The sequence below is a fragment of the Elaeis guineensis genome, chromosome 9 (genome assembly GCF_000442705.2).
Source record: "Elaeis guineensis isolate ETL-2024a chromosome 9, EG11, whole genome shotgun sequence".
NCBI classification, from domain to species: domain Eukaryota; kingdom Viridiplantae; phylum Streptophyta; class Magnoliopsida; order Arecales; family Arecaceae; genus Elaeis; species Elaeis guineensis.
The window spans coordinates 17,644,799-17,652,415 of record NC_026001.2 but is presented as its reverse complement, the minus strand read 5'-3'; positions in this window follow the sequence as shown (position 1 = coordinate 17,652,415).

The following is a 7,617-nucleotide window of genomic DNA, read 5'->3' as shown; positions in this document are numbered from 1 at the left end:
AATACCAATGTGTGATTTAGGTGACAATTAACCAAACTTTAATAAAAATGGTCCATGAACTGGTCCCATGATGCGCGTATGTATGGTCCATGAACTGGTCCCATGATGCTCCTATGTCTGTCTACTGCTTATAAGGGGTTCCACCACTTGTCTTTACATGTATTAGAATTCAACAGGTGCAAGGACATGATTGATCAAAGAGGAAAGAGTATCTGATGGGTAGTTGTGATCCCATCAAATATGTCTAGCTACAAGGAGTTTTAGGTGGATGGCTGCGATCTCATTATTTGACATAGGAGGAAGGACTGCACTGAGGTCGCGAACAATCAAGATACAGACCTTTATGCTAACAAGTAATAACATTGAAGCTCTTAGTTAAGGAATGCAAGGGTTCTGACATCGATAAAATGCATTAGTGTTGGAAGGGTAGGTTAATACAATATGATGAGATTTCACTTCCTCAGAATTGTGAAGTTGCACAAGCATTCCCTTTTTGCAGTAACATCTTTTTGTCCTCCTGATAATTGGTTATCTTTAAGGGGTATAACATCTAACTTTGTACATTTACTATTTTTTTTAAATTTTCTTTTGATGTTAAGAACTTCATGAGGAAAGAACTATAAATCATCAATGGTTTGGTAATGGTTGTCATTGTAATTAGTAGTTTAAGTATCCTTGAAGATGATCCCCAGTCTAGAGCTTAAAAAAAGGACAAATAATGCCTCTTAAGATAATGACATTAGATAATTTTTTTGTGCACGAGATAAATTGAACCAATCCAGATTTGCTTTGTCGGTATTGAATTCCATACCTATATCATCCTACTACATTATTGGTATGTGGTATGGTACGAGATGATAAAGGATACTGAATATTTGTATGGTATGAGATTGCATATTGGTGTGATATGATACGATATGTCTGACCGATACAACAAATCTTGGCACCAATACTTAACATTCTCAAAACCAAGTGAATACAAGCCCCTTTGACAAGCTACTTGGTATTTTTACCACATGAATTAGACTGCAAAGAATGTCAAGGAGTCCTATTATTTTTATCAAAGGGAAACACAAGCACATTATTCCAAGTACATGATCTCCACTGTATTTAAAGGAAATGCTATGGTTTGGTAGTCACGATGCCTCCAAATCTTTGTATCATAGCTTAGTTTAGAATTATCAAAACCAACAAAAGATATGATGCTATGGGTTGTTGAATTCAGGACACATCGATAGAATCCATTTGGCATTTCCTCGCATCGATGGGAAATATGAGGTGAGATCAAAACCTCCATGATATGAACATGCCAACTGCTTCCTATAGGCCTCCCTCACCTACCTGTAACGCTTCTTTAATCACCGCCTGCAGTTTTCTTATTAGCATAATCTAGCCATATGTGCATTATGACCCCATGGTTATTATAAGAGTGGCTTATGGAGGCTATGTCATAATTATGCGACTACTAAAATAAAATAAGCAAAGGACAAGGTGAGCCATCATCATAGAGAGGCTAAGACATCATAAGAACCTCTCCATTAATCCTCCTACCCCCATGGGCCCCTCAAACAACAATGATGCTTGCAACATGAAAAATCTGTTGATCATGATCAATCCCACCCCATGACAGCCAACAACCTAAGGCATAGTCTCATCACTTTCCTTAGATGGACCAGTGAAGTACTGTCCCAAATGCCTACATCAAGGTTTCAAAAACGGCATTATTCCATACCATAATTGTCTTCTGCTCTTCCTAACACTTAATTAGCGACCGGCTGCAGTCTAGACATTTGATCAGAGCATGGAGGAATACAATTGACCACATAAGTAATTGATTGAAATCTCCTCACATACATGGCGTGCATGAGCCTAAAACTATTGTAGAATTGTAAAAACTGTTATTTATCTTATCTTATATGATTTAATATTGTGATTACGACAATAATATCATAATAAAGTAATAAGAAATAGTGTTGTTATAAATCCAATTATTGTTACTTAACAAAGTATTATCTTTTAGATGGTACAAATTTTGGAAGAATAATTGAAAAAATTTTAAATTTTGAAAAGGAATACTATTTTATATAAAGTATAGATATCTGATAATAGACCATTTGTCACGCCCCCGATCCGAGTTCGTGAGTCCGAGGTCATGACAACCGTCGCATATTTATGAAGAACTCTCTCCATAAGCATGCAAGGCATCTCATCACGATATCAATGCATCACAGCGGAATAAATTCAAATAATTATTATTCAATTTAAATTTAAATAATTAAATCAAATGTCTTATATCCAATAAAGTTTTACTAAAAATAAAACAATAGATCTAAGTTCAATAAAGTTGACAATGTTAAATTTCGCCTTTAAAAGTTCTGTCCCAATATTATTATCTATGCTCGTAATTAATTATCTGAATCTAAAAAATAAAAAAAAAAAGATAATGAGCTAGACAGCTCAATAAGTAATAAATATCTCAACTAGATATTTTAAATATTATGTAATATTCAAAAATAATGCGATGAATAAACATAAAAATATATTTCATGCTAATTCAATGTAAATCTAATCTTTTCAAATATTTATATACAATATAATCATAAATCTGAATCGAATTAAAATACTCATAACTCAACAGCCTTGACTATGACCAACGTTTAATCCTTATTGGTGAGGTTTATTGAATACCAACGCACAACCCCCACTGACAGGGTCCACTAAATACCTGTGCACAGCCCCCACTGGCAGGATCCACTGAGTACCAACGTATAATCTCCATTGGTAGGGCCCATTGAAACATAGTTAGGCTAAGAGCATAAATTCGATCTATATCAAAATACTTTTGTATCATAACATATCATAATTTTCACTGAACATATGCATAATCAATAAACCATAGTATTTCAGAATCACTTTTCGTTCAAAACACAATTTCATAAATCATGTATAATTCTAAAAATAATTATTTACTTTCAAAATAAATATAAAATATCTCAAAAAAATGATTTATTACTTATTTTTCACAGATCACTGAACGAACAGATCGATTAACCTTTAGGAGATTCTTCAGTGCCTATTATTTAAAATTATATTCTTGCATTAATTCTAATTCAAAATTAAATCTAAACAAATATTAAATTAAAATCCTACTTAGGATCGAACTTTTTACTAAATTTGATCAAAATTATCAAAATGAAGCCTTTCACTACGCTAATCTTAGAAAGATAACTTTGAGAGAGAGAAATCTATCAAGAGAGAGAAATAGTTTAGAGAGAGAAAGTGGAGAGAGAAAGTAAGGTTCAGACTGACGGGAGAAAGAGAAGAGAGAGAAACTCTCTCTCATATTTTATTTTTTTAGTTATTTTTTTATTTTTTTTTCTCTTTTTCTTTTCTGTTTTTTTTCTTCTTCATGGGGGAGGGAACCTACGTCCCTCTCTTCTTCTTTTTCTTTAATTGAATAAGGGAGCTCTTGCTCCCCTTTGTTTCCAACGAGGAGACCCTCCCCCCTAGCCGACCACCACTGAGGCCGGTGGGGTAGTCCCTGACGACGTCGAGCGGTCGGATTCGATGACCGATGACAGCAACCAACAGCCGGAAAATCAAAAACAAAGGAAAAAACAGGACATCCGAAAAATAGTGATTTTCAAATGATTTTTCAAGAAATTTTTGACAAAAATCAGCACAAATTTAAGCTTAAAATCCTATAAAAGATTGAAGAGATTTACCTAGCTTTTGATGGGTTTTAATCTGATTTTGGATGGCCAAAGCTAGAAAGAACCATCGGTGAACAGGGAGAAATCAAGAGATCTTGACGACAATTTTTGTGAGGATTAATTGAAGGGATCGGGGCCTTAAATAGACCTCAAACAAGGGAGATTTGGTGTTTGAATCGATCTCTAATTCCTTAAGATTTTGGGAGTTTGAATCAGAGAAGAACTCCCGAAGGAGTTCTTCCGTGTATTTTCCTCCTCCACATTAATTCCAGCATTACACATGCTGGCCCAATTTTTTTTTAAAGTGGGTTTTTCTCTTAAATTTTGGGTAATACATTCTCTTTTTCTAAAAAAAATTTTATCGAAATTTTTTTTATCTGTCGCCACTGCATTGGAAGCCTGTGTATTCTGTTGAGTAAGAGCATAAACTCTTCTCTGGATTTTAGAAATCTGCCCACCACCCTTGTTTTGTCCTTCATAAGTTCTTTGGCCAAATTAATTTTCAGTGCTTAGCAGGCAGTTAGCAATTTTATGATCCATCTGACCACATTTGAAACAAGCACCTGTATTCCAATGGCAATTCTTGTCCGCATGATTTCTGCCACATCTGGAGCACCGCTCACCATCAATCTATTAAGTCTTATTATCTATTATTCCCTTAGCTGAACTTTTGATATTTTTATTATTCTGTCCTTTTGTATCATTTGATCTCGCTCTCTTTCTTTTCTTTCTTTTCCTTTCTATGTGTTCTTCATTGACTTCTCTTTCAATTATCAGTGCTTTGTTTATCATATCTGTATAAGTAGTCAATTCATACGGAACCACTTATTTTCGAATTTCGATTTTCAACCTCATCTCAAATTTGTGAACTCATTCTTGCTCACCATCCACTAATCTCGGAGCAAATTTAACTAACTCTATAAATTTTGCTTCATATTCAATCACACTTATACCCCTTTGCTTTAGATAAATAAACTCTTGCTCTTTCTGGATCTTTATACTCCAAAAAAAATACTGATCATAGAATGCAATCCGAAATCTCTCCCAGATAAGTATTTCACTATCTTGTTCATACTTACGCGGTAGTCGCTGACACCAGTTGTATGCTTCTCCTTGTAGTAAATAAGCTGCATATCGAATCTTTTCTTCATCACGGTATTCTTGGACAGCAAAGACTTTCTCCATCTCCATTATCCAGTTGTCAGCCTCTAAAGATTCAGTAGTCCCCTTGAAGGCTGGAGGAGCTAACTTTTTAAATTCTTAAATGTTGTTTCGTTGCACTGGCTGCTCTCCATATTGTTGTAGTGGATGCTGATGTTGTTGTACATTTCATTGTATCTGCTGCTGTTTAAGCATTTGCTGCTGTATTTGTTGTTGCATTTGTACCATCCCAATTAGGATCTGCATTAACTGAGCCATGTCCGGTTCCTAACGTACTCTTGAAATAGTCCCAATAGGATCTACGACTCTCTCCTCCTGAGGGGTGCCACTAATTAGATGGGGAGTGCTACCACCCTGTGGTTGTGATGTCTCTCTTGCGGTCCCTTGAGTAGTTCTTGTCATTCGATGGAGAGGTATAATAATCTCTGTAGTAGTAAAACCTTATTAGATTCATTTATCTCCTTGTTATGATGGGTTTATTATGATACTCATACTTTAACGTCCCAATATTCATGATGTCTACCATCTACACTCATCCTATATCTAATTCTATGTGTCATAATTTATCCACTTATGTTCTGATACCATATTAATTGTTACGCCCCCGATTCGAGTTCGTGAGTCCGAAGTCATGGCAACCGCTGCATACTTATGAAGAACTTTCTCTATAAGCATGCAAGGCATCCCATCACGATATCAATGCATCACAGTAGAATAAATTTAAATAATTATTATTTAACTTTAATTCTAATAATTAAATCAAATATCTTACATCCAATAAAATTTTACTAAAAATAAAATAATAGATCTAAGTTCAATGAAGTTGACAATGTTAAATCTCGCCTCTAAAAGCTCTGTCCCAACATTATTACCCATACTTGCAATTAATTATCCGAATCTAAAAAATAAAAAAAAAAGATAATGAGTTAGATAGCCCAGTAAGTAATAAATATCTCAACTAGATATTTCAAATATTATGTAATATTCAAGAACAATATGATGAATAAACATAAAAATATATTCATGCTAATTCAATGTAAATCCAATCTTTTCAAATATTTATATACAATATAATCATAAATCTGGTTCGAATTAAAATACTCATAACTCAATAGTCTCGACTATGACCAATGTTTAACTCTCATTGATGGGGTCCATTGAATACTAGTGCATAACCTCCACTAGCAGGGCTCACTAAATACCAACGCACAATCTCCACTGACAGGGTCCATTGAGTACCAACGTATAATCTCCATTGACGGAGCTCACTGAAATATAGTTAGGCTGAGAGCATAACTTCGATCTATATCAAAACACTTTTGTATCATAATATATCATAATTTTCACTAAACATATGCATAATCAATAAATCATAGTATTTTAGAATCACTTTTCGTTCAAAACACAATTTCATAAATCATGCATAATTTTAAGAATAATTATTTACTTTCAAAATAAATATGAAATATCTCAAGAAGATGATTCATTACTTAGCTTTCACAGATCACTGAACGAACAGATCGATTAACTTTTAGGAGATTCTTCGGTACTTATTATTTAAAATTATATTTTTATATTAATTTTAATTCAAATTTAAATCTAAATAAATCTTAAATCAAAATTTTACTTAGGATCGGACTCTTTACTAAACTCAATCAAAATCATCAAAAGGAAGCCTTTCACTATACTAATCTTAGAAAGATAACTTTGAGAAAGAGAAATCCATCAAAAGAAAGAAACAGTCTAGAGAGAGAAAATTCTAGAAAAAAAGTGGAGAGAGAAAGTAAGATTCAGACCGAAGGAAGAAAAAGAAGTGAGAGAAACTCTCTCTCATATTTTATTATTTTTAGTTATTTATTTTATTTTTTTTTCTTTTTTTTTTCTTTTTTTTTCTTCTTCTTCACGGGAGAGGGAATCCGCGTCCCTCTCTTCTTCTTTTTCTTTAACGGAACAGGGGAGCTCTTGCTCCCCCTTGTTCCCGACGAGGAGACCCTCCCCCCAGCCGACCACCACTCAGGTCGATGGGGTAGTCCCCAACGACGTCGAGCGATCGAGTCTGATGACCGGCGATGGCAACCAGCAGCCGAAAATCAAAAACAAAGAGAAAAATAGGGCATCCGAAAAACAGTGATTTTCAAATGATTTTTCAAAAAATTTTCGACAAAAATCAGCACAAATTCAAGCTAAAATCTTATAAAAGATTGAAAAAGAAAAATTGAAGAGATTTACCTAACTTTTGATGGGTTTTAATCTTGACCAAAGCTAGAAAGAACCAACGATAAACAGGGAGAAATTAAGAGATCTTGACGATGATTTTTGTGAAGATTAATTGAAAGGATCGGAGCATTAAGTAGATCTCAAATAGGAGAGATTTGATGTTTGAATCGTTCTCTAATTTCTTAAGGTTTAGAAAGTTTGAATAAGAGAAGAATTTCTTTGAGCATTTTTTCATATATTTTTTTCTTCCACATTAATTCCAGCACATGCATTATACGGTCGAATTTTTTTTTAAATAATTTTTTTTTAAAAATTTTGAGTATTACATCATTATTATTGATAATTTTTTATAAAAATATTTATTTTTTTTTTCTGCATTATTATGTGTACAATATAATGTGGGCCTGCATTTATTTTAAACCTTGACTGTATCGGTGATGGTGAGTGACGTTACTCATGACGTTGGTTGGCGTGCATCCCACCTAAACGTTGCAGCGGAGACCGTAGACTACTTATCTTAATAGGT